Raw genomic sequence first — 9,465 nt, 5'->3', positions numbered from 1 at the left:
ACCTGGATGACTTGCCATAATTGATGGAACCATGAATTCTGCTCTCTAACAAAAAATCCTGAAGGAGAATGTCCGGTCATCAGTTTGTGACCTCAAGCTCAAGCACACTTGGGTTATGCAGCAGGACAATGATCTGAAACACACCACTGAATGACTCAAAAAAGGCTAAATGAAGGTTTTGGAGTGGCCAGGTCAAAGTCTGGAATTAAATCCCATTGAGATGCTGTGGCATGACTTCAAACAAGCCGTTCATGCTCGAAAACCATCAAACACTGCATGAAAAGAAGCGTTTGTGTCAATCTGTGTCGCAGAGAAGTGTTGGCACATCCTTCGGTTAACGACTTTCACACGTATCTGCAGGCAGCAAAGGAAACGCTCAGGGTTCCTGCAGTTGTCAAGCCTGTGAGCTGTTGAGATTTGACCCCCCTGCTCCAACGCCCAGAGGACGCTTTCACATGCAAATGACAATGCTCTGAGCTTCACAAATGCAAATCAGTTTCCCTGAGAGCAGATAACACCAATGTGTAAGAGGCACCAACAAACTATCTGGCTGAGTAAACCAGGCTTAAAATAAATATTAAACCTGAAATTTTAAATTGTTCTTAAGTAAGTAAGTGTGCTATAATGAATTATATTGTATTCCACGAACAAAGGTCAATGCAGTCAAAAGAAATGAAACAATGCACTTTATTTCAAATTTTTATTGTCATCCAAAACAATCCTAAATCTCAACAACTGTACAGAGTGGCATGATTACAGTCACTTTTTCAATTGTGCTGGTTAAATGCACAGAGGAAGTGTTAACCACACCTCTACCAGCAAATAAATGATGCTGGGTATGATCATCTGTGTCCTGTAAGCTCCAAACTTCTACTGGCTTTCCATAAAAATATCTGTCCTCCCAAAATACTGGCATTAAATTCACATGTCAATGGCAAACTAAGCTGTTCCATGAATTATAAATGGTACCTTTTCACCACTACTTTCAAAATTGCTATGAAACATTCATTGATTTAATGATTTATTCTTTCAGTGTAATATTTAATCCCCCATGGACTGCACAGTGACAAAACACAGCAGCCGGCTGTTTGGCTACAACATACATCTCCACTCAGTTTGATTATTATTTTAAATATAAAGAAGACACAATATAGAGCTTAAATTCCTTCATAATTTGAACTTCAATTGTCTAATTGTTGTTATTAAACTCTCAGTATTCCATTAAAACAGTCAACACTTTTATCCAAAGCGACTTACAATAAGTGCATTCAACTATAAGGTTACGAACACAGAACAGCGTGAATCATGTGTGTAAATGTACTAAACACCACAAAAAATAAACCTGGCCTCAGTCACATACTCATCCTATATGAAGTAACCGCTGCTCACGTCACCCGCTCGCGTCATCAGCTGATCACAGCCTCGTAAACACAGTGCAGCAGCGTCGAGTGTCCCGCAGACAGGAAGCGGGTCGTGTTTAGCTTGTCCCGTACGAGTTACTCTGTTTTCGGGGTAAATAACTTGCTGAAGTCGACACGACACTGTTCCCTGGAGGAGAAGATGAGTGCGTGGGAAGCAGAGCCGCGGGCCCGGTGTGGACGAGTCGAGGCGGAGAAGACGGGCGCACAGTCCCTGAGTTAAGGTGAGAGCTAAGCTAGAGACGCCATGCTAACCACTAAGCTAACCCTACATCTGAAAGCATGTCCGCCACTCTTTGGGATAGCGAGAAAGTTGCTAAAATACGAATACAGCATCGAGTGCTGGAGCAGATCTAGTGCATGTGTAAATATGTATGAATTACTTAGATGTAACAGTTTGTTCTCGTTAAGTTTTCTCATCAACGTGACTTTTTTCTGTATGTTTTCACAGCCTCAGCCGCCACCCCCCCCACACACACACACACACAAACAAAGAGGCGTTAGGCTGAGACGCTGAAAGTCCGGATTTAAAGTGCAGAAAATTAAGCCATTGAATGTAAGTAACTGTTTATGAATTGTTTTGGTGTTTTTTTGCTGTGGATCTTCCAACGGTGATGCAGCGCGGCTATTTCCGTTTATTAATAATAAAGTCATGTTACATGTGTTGTTTTCCAGCTGTCTGTCCATGACGTACAAAGACACACTATGAGCCAGTATGATCCGACCAGACCTTACATCAGCATTGAGGAGTTGTCGGAGAAGAAAGAGGGTAAGGTTATATTCATTAAATCATTTTCCAGTTACATGTAAAGGTGTATGTTGTCATTGAACTGTGCTAATGTTACTGAATGTGTTTACAGCTGATTGAAGCGGGACAGATGACATGGATCCATCCTTCCACAGCCAGGAGCGCACCGACCTGTGTCCCACACTTCATATAAGACTGGAAGCTACACTGATCTCACAGCTACACACCACAGACGTCTACACACTGGAGAAGATTCAGACAGAGTCCCACAAAGAAGTCATGACCCAGAGGCTGCAGAGAAACATTTCAAGCCTCATCTGAGTTTTTGTACAATATTTTTGCTGTAAAAAAAATAAAGCTTTCACTCCACATATACCTTGTTCACATTTGTTCCCTGTACAATATGTTCACCTATAGCATCACATGAATGTTAAGTTTTAATTAACTGCAGTGCTTTTGGTAAAGGCTTACTTATAAATAATAATAAATATTAATATATACATTTTTATTATAAATATTGTGTGGGAGGGGCTTACCCCACGTGCGGAATGCTGTGACCCCACGTGTGCACTGCAATGACCCATAAGGTGACCAATAGCAACACTTCTACCAGCCAATCACGAGTGACATTAGTTTCAAGGGTCTGTGGTTTCCTCCAATGGTGAGTAGAGAGAGGTTCTAGCCAGCGGCTGGACTCCGATTAATTTGCTAATTAGATCACACGTCGCGATCGGTCCGCGAGGCTCAGCGAGCCCCCCCGCGGCTCTCTCCTTTGTTCTCCAAATCCCCCTTAAGGTCCGCAAACGCCGATAGACCCACCTCGTCTTCACTGGCGAACGCCGAGGTAACATCATGGAAACAGTTGGTTACAGCAGGGGATTAGGCCTGTCCGTAGAGGTTCACTGTGACAATAATACTGCTTTTCTAGTGAAATGTGGCTGAATTAAAAGAATTCTGCAAAGAAGAGTGGGCCAAAATTCCTCCACAGCGAGGTGAAAGACTCATTGTTGACAAATTGTTGTTGTCATGCACACATAATTGTAATATGGGCTGAGAATATTTGGTGTTTTTCAATGTCCTTTTATTGCATTTTTATAAATGGGTTCAAAAAGTAGAATTGTTGCACTTAAAGTTTTAAAACTTGAGAACAGGATCTTGGCAGTTTTAAAAGCCAAATATTTAATAAAATGTCAAATTGTCATGTATATTGTCCTTTTTTATGTATTATACACAATACACCACTGTTCACACATATACACACACTTTAACGTGTAGTCAGATACACATAGCGTAAACACACAAACATAACACATAGTTCTTCTCCTGCTTCTCAACCTCAGAATGTTTCATACTCCTTAAAAAGGGAGTCTGCCATAGCGGACAGATAACAGGTTTTCAAACCTCTGGCTTCATGAATCACTTCATTATATTAGTTCTGAGACACCCTCTCTCCTGTGCATGGTACGTCCCACACATCAGTACACACACATAAAATAAGCACACACACCGAGGCAATATGCTCATGAACTCTAGTAACCGTGACTCAGCGTGCACGTCATCACGCAACGCCAGGAGGAGGACACAACAACGCCAGGAGGACGACCTGACGAGATCCGACCAATCCCAATCCAAGAAGAACCTCTGTCATGCCCAGTATCAATATATAAGCTTTGTGCGTACTTTGCCCCAGCGCCATTTTTCCTGTACAGGATCAGTGGACCATGCATGATCATTTGCTAGACACCGCAGTTTCCTGACCTGTGACCTCTGAATAAACCTGCTTAATTTTAACTTGAGAACGACGCCTCCTGCCTTTGATTTCCACCCGCAACAAATTGGTAGCAGAGGATGGTTAGAGGATTGAAAGAGCGGATTGGAAAACAACTAGTCGGGGAGGAGGTCGTCTCTCGGACGGCAAAAGAACCGTCCTGAAGTGACTCGTATCGCCTTGTGAAACTGATCAAAGCAGCGCTGTACTACTAAAAAAGGTAAGCAGAGCCTATTTAATTGAAATCTGCATATTGTCGTGATAGAAAACCTAAATTTTTGATCAGAAGTCCTGAGGGTGTATACAAGTACATATGATAAATTTAACAAAGTAATTAAAATGGTCTGAAAATGCTGTGTATTATGCAATGGTGACGGTTGTATTTAAATAAAAACGAAGACAAACACTGTAAATAAATATGCCTGATCTCCAGGTTTGTGTTTGAGTAGTAGTTTCAAATTTTACACGAATCAGGTCTCCCACTCCAAAAATAAAAACGAAGACAAACACTGTAAATAAATATGCCTGATCTCCAGGTTTGTGTTTGAGTAGTAGTTTCAAATTTCACACAAATCAGGTCTCCCACTCCAAAAATAAAAACGAAAACAAACACTGTAAATAAATATGCCTGATCTCCAGGTTTGTGTTTGAGTAGTAGTTTCAAATTTTACACGAATCAGGTCTCCCACTCCAAAAATAAAAACGAAGACAAACACTGTAAATAAATATGCCGGATCTCCAGGTTTGTGTTTGAGTAGTAGTTTCAAATTTAACACAAATCAGGTCTTCCACTTCAAAATAAAAGTGAACACACACACTGTAAATAACTATGCCTGCTCTACAGGTTGGTGTTTGAGTAGTAGCTTCAAATTTAACACAAATCAGGTCAACCACTTAAAAAGAAAAAAGAAAGAATACCCAGGGATGGAGGTCACGTGCCACCCGTGGATGTTTTTGAGATTGAAATGTCAAGTTATATGAAGATTTTAACTGCTCTTACTGCAGCTCTCTCCAATCAGGTCTCCAGGGCCCTGGCGACTGATCCGGAGGAAGCTGCAGAACCGAAGGTAAAAGTTGGTGACTGGGTAAGAGTCAAGGTTCACAAGAGAAAGTGGCCAGAACCCAGGTGGACTGGACCGTACGAAGTGAAGGAGGTTACTTCACACTCGGCCCAGGTCAAAAGGTAAATCAGGCGCACCATGGCACCACCTGACACATTGTACCCCAGCACCTTCACCTTCCCGCCCATTGGCTGAAATAAGAACTGATTTGAATAATGCAACAGGAGCTTTACAAACCAGACACACCATTGTTTCAATTGGGCACAAATAACGGAAGGATGTTACGAATAAGGATTTGAAAGAGGAAATTAATTATATAAAAATTATTATACTACTATTGATTATATAATATAGAGAGGATGTGAAGTAACTAGTATGAATGGAAGTGTGTGGCTGTTGGACTGAGTGACTGGTAGAAAACGTTGGGGCGCGGCCCTTTGAATCTCAAAAGAGGGAGTCCGGTCTCTGCCCGAAATTTAAAAAAAAACAAGGCAGAGAGCAAGCTTGGCTGTGAATGTTCGTGTGCTTGTGTGCAGGGAGTGTTTGTGTGTGTAACGGGAGAGAGTAAAAAGTGTGTCAAGGTCGAATGAATGAGAGAGACAGAATAGAAAAAAAATAGGAATTAGACTATAGAGGTGATATATGCGCTTGCCATCTGATATATGTTGTATGTATGGGTGGGAGGGGTAAATGTGTTTAGGACTTGCCAAAGATAGATAAAGACTTGCACAGCAGAGGATGAAAAGGGGGAGGGCCAGATCCTTACAGCTTACAACTGACGTTAAGATCACAAAGAGGCTTGGTTGTTTGTTTCTATGTTATTTGTTTGTTTGTTTGTTTTTAATATTGCTTCATTCAGAAGTAATGAATTCTAGAGGGAATTGTTAAAATAACACTTTTTGGCACAAATTTGTTCTTTCAGATATTTCCAAAATATATCTTATCCATTAGAGGAAAGGAGAAAGGTTCTGGCCTCCAAAGTTCTATATAAAACCCAATCATTTGATCTTATTTTATTTTTTACCTGACACAGCAGGGATAATAGTAGACACCAGTTTAATACTTCACAAGTTATTAATTTGATTCGTAATATAAATCAAGGATGAGTGATTAACAAAATCACATTAAGGTCTCTTATTAAAGCCCATCTCTAAGTACAGTTAATATGCAATGTTTCTTCCTTTATTTTCTCTGTTTTTTATTTGATTTGAGCCATCTTACAAAAGTTTCATCTGCAACTGTGGCTTTGTGACAATGATGATAACAATGTTTTTGTTTTTTTAGTCTGGAGGAGTTGCTGCTCCGATGCAATGAGCCCAGTGAAAGTTAGATAATAGCTGATCTGCTTTACTCTGCTGAGGTTTGATAAGATGGGAAATCTAGCTCTTCTCTTTGGTTGTTGAAATGCTGTTTCATTGACTTTTATTTTCTTAGAGCTGAATAATGTGCTTTCTATATGAGCTGAATCAATCATATTAGGATGAGAAATTCAAACTTGACTTTAAACTTAATTCTGTGCCTAGAATCAAAGATTTTTCTTTATTTTCACCTGTAGTTGCTTTAATTCCATATTCAAAGCATCCATTTAAAATTCAATAATCAAGACATGTTAAATCTATTTACAGTTGGAATTTAAACTAGGAGTTTGATTCACCCCCATGTAACTCTTGTTAGACTCTGGATACCTAAAATAAATAGATTCACCATTTTAAAAGAAGAATAAATCTAAATTGAATTAAAGGTCAGAGGTCAAATACACTTTAACTCATAGCGTGTTTCATCTTAAATGTAATGCACAAACCATAGTACAAGCCCCTCTATTTAGACACTTTACTGAATGTCATATCTAACTTTTAAATTCAGGGAAGAAGGTTTTTATTTGATTTTTTTTTGCTGTTTTATACGTTATCTTAACATCTTTTGCTCTTAATTTGAAAGGTGATTTTAAGCTCTAATTATTGTTTTTATTTCATCATGAAGAAAATTGTGGCAGAATAACTTTTATTTAAATTGTTTTGAATTGTTTCAGCTGTCAACTCTGAAACGTTTGAGCGAATCTCATGTCTCACACATTTGTATTTTGTATGTGATTCCTGTTTTATCACAGGACAGTTTGACGTCAAAGCTTCTGAATTATCGTGTTATGGAGCAGTCGAATGAAATTTTGGAAAATGGTTTGAACTCAAATACTCAAACATTGTCATATCTGCTGCTTATTGAAATTCAGCTTGTTGATCATTTTATATTTTATGAAATGCCAAAGATTTCTGTCACTCTTATGCCACGTGTTTAATTTTTATTTTTTGTCCACTGATTCGGCCGACCACACCTCAAAAGTTTTATGAAATTGTTGAATACCAAAAGAGGGTATGTATGTTTTGTTCGATTAATTAGTTTGTTTCTTTTAATTATAAGCTTATATAATCTACTTTAATCTCAATTACGCATCACAGTAAATTAATAATTTTTCTGTTTGTTTTCCTTTCAAACTCTGGGATCTGGGCTTCATGTCTTCACGGCCAACTCCCATTCAGTGTCAACTCCACCTCCTCCACCACGACCGACTATGCCCTGTGCCTGGCTTGTACAATGCAAGCTTAAACCACCTGGCCTGTTGGCAAGTATCAATTCCATGAAAGGATCTTTACAAGGCTAAGATCGAGATCATTGACTCTTAAAATTGAAAAAGCCTCACTGACAATTCTTGATAATTTTGTTCTGGGAGTAGATCTGTTCAGGTTCTATCGGAAAGAAGCTGATATCTGAACAGCTCGTGTAATGGATGTGTAATTTTCGTAATTTATCAGTGATCTACGATGTGTTGCTTTGGCCTGTCTGGGATCTGTTGCTTTGGTCGTTGTGATGTTTTTACACTTCCGTGTTTGGACAGCAGAGGGGGTTGGCTCAGGCATTACAACTGGACCTGCAGCCCGCATCCACGTGTCTGCTTCTTTCATGTCCTTTCCCCTGATTTTAGGGGCGTAACATTTGGAGGCACCGCTGGGAAGTGTGTACGGTCTGGATCAGCTTCGACAGGAAGTAGATGTCCTCAACCGTCACGCAGCCCTTTATAATTTACACAGACATCAAGAGCCGGTGGTGAAGTGTCTACAGTGGGATCCTGACAACGTGAGGACGGCGTACATGTTATCTGAGGTGTTATTAAACACCAGGAGAGCTGCTACCAACCTTCCTCGCAAGAGTTAAAGGGACCACAAGTCAACGTTCATCCCCACGCTCTACTGGAAAGATGAGTTCTTCAGAGATGGAACAGCTACAGCTGGAGATAATCAGAGAACTGTGTGTACTTCCTAGAGATATTCTGGTGGAATTATGTGACTTTCTAATCATCGCAGGGCCAGGGTTTGAGTTTGTAACTGGCAAGAGTCGAACAGCTCTCATGACACTAATTTCAAACCACATACAGAGGGAGGAGCTTGAAGAGCTGGAGGACAAGGGAATGTCTTCTCTATTGCATTTTTAGGATAAAATGGCTGAGCTCCAGGTAGTTGCCTATAGTGACACACAAGAACAAGAAAAAACGCAGGGAGAAGCTGTGAATGAGGAACAGATGAAGAAGGATCAGGAACGGGAAAAGATATTGAACGAGATCGAGGCCTTGCAGCTCCAGTTGGAAAAGACACAGAAAGCAAGTGAGGAAGATAAGCAAGTGGACAAAGAAAAGAAAAAAAGGTTTTCCAGCAACAACAACGCACAGAGCAGTCCTGTACCTCCCCCATGGCACAAGGATTTTAAAATATCTGGCCAAATCGGTGAACCAGGACAAAAAGAGAAGCTTACATTTTCAAGTTTAGCCCGTCAAATTGAACATGGCCTAAGTAAAGGGTTTCCAGAACTTGAGATTGTCGATGCAGTGATAAGAGCAATTTCTCCTGGTATGCAACTTCGCAGCTATTTAGAAGGGAAAATTAACCTGACATTGGCCACATTGAGACGTATACTTCGGTCTCATTATCAGGAGAAGAGTGCAAACGAGCTCTATAAACAGCTCACCTGTGAGGTGCAGGGCATCAAAGAAACCCCACAGAACTTCCTCATCCGAACCTTTGACCTGAGACAGAAGATTTTGTTTGCCTCGCAGGAAGCAGAGTCAGGCCTTAAATATGACCCAAGTTTAGTACAGAACATGTTCCTGCACACTGTGTTAACTGGTCTACAGAGTGATAACGTGAAACGTGATCTCCAACCATATCTTGAACAGACTGACATCTCAGATGAGTTGTTACTTGAGCGAATGAATGCAGCGTGTGCATGTGAGGCTGAGAGACAAAGTAAGAGAAAATTAATAGGACAACAACGTCCTGTCATGATTCAGTCAGCCCAGTCCAAAGATACCCCTGTTGAGAAGGAAGAGAAATTGTCTGCCCAACAAAGCTCAGATAAAATCTCCCCTATGGTTCTCTCCCAGCTTGAAGAGATGAGGTCTGAGATGGCTGTACTGAAAGATCT

At 40.3% G+C, this 9,465-nt stretch overlaps 1 long non-coding RNA gene across 1 annotated transcript; it reads left to right on the top strand.

Moving 5' to 3' along the window:
• The first annotated feature begins 1,892 nt into the window (after positions 1–1,892).
• Positions 1,893–2,504, top strand: LOC133002428 (uncharacterized). Its single transcript, XR_009678255.1, has 3 exons — positions 1,893–1,974; positions 2,094–2,187; positions 2,279–2,504. It is a non-coding gene; the product is annotated as an uncharacterized LOC133002428 (long non-coding RNA).
• Positions 2,505–9,465: the final 6,961 nt, after the last annotated feature.

The sequence above is a fragment of the Limanda limanda genome, chromosome 5 (assembly GCF_963576545.1).
Source record: "Limanda limanda chromosome 5, fLimLim1.1, whole genome shotgun sequence".
Taxonomy (NCBI): Eukaryota; Metazoa; Chordata; class Actinopteri; order Pleuronectiformes; family Pleuronectidae; genus Limanda; species Limanda limanda.
The sequence above is the reverse complement of the archived record's forward strand: the minus strand, read 5'-3'. Positions and strand labels throughout refer to the sequence as shown.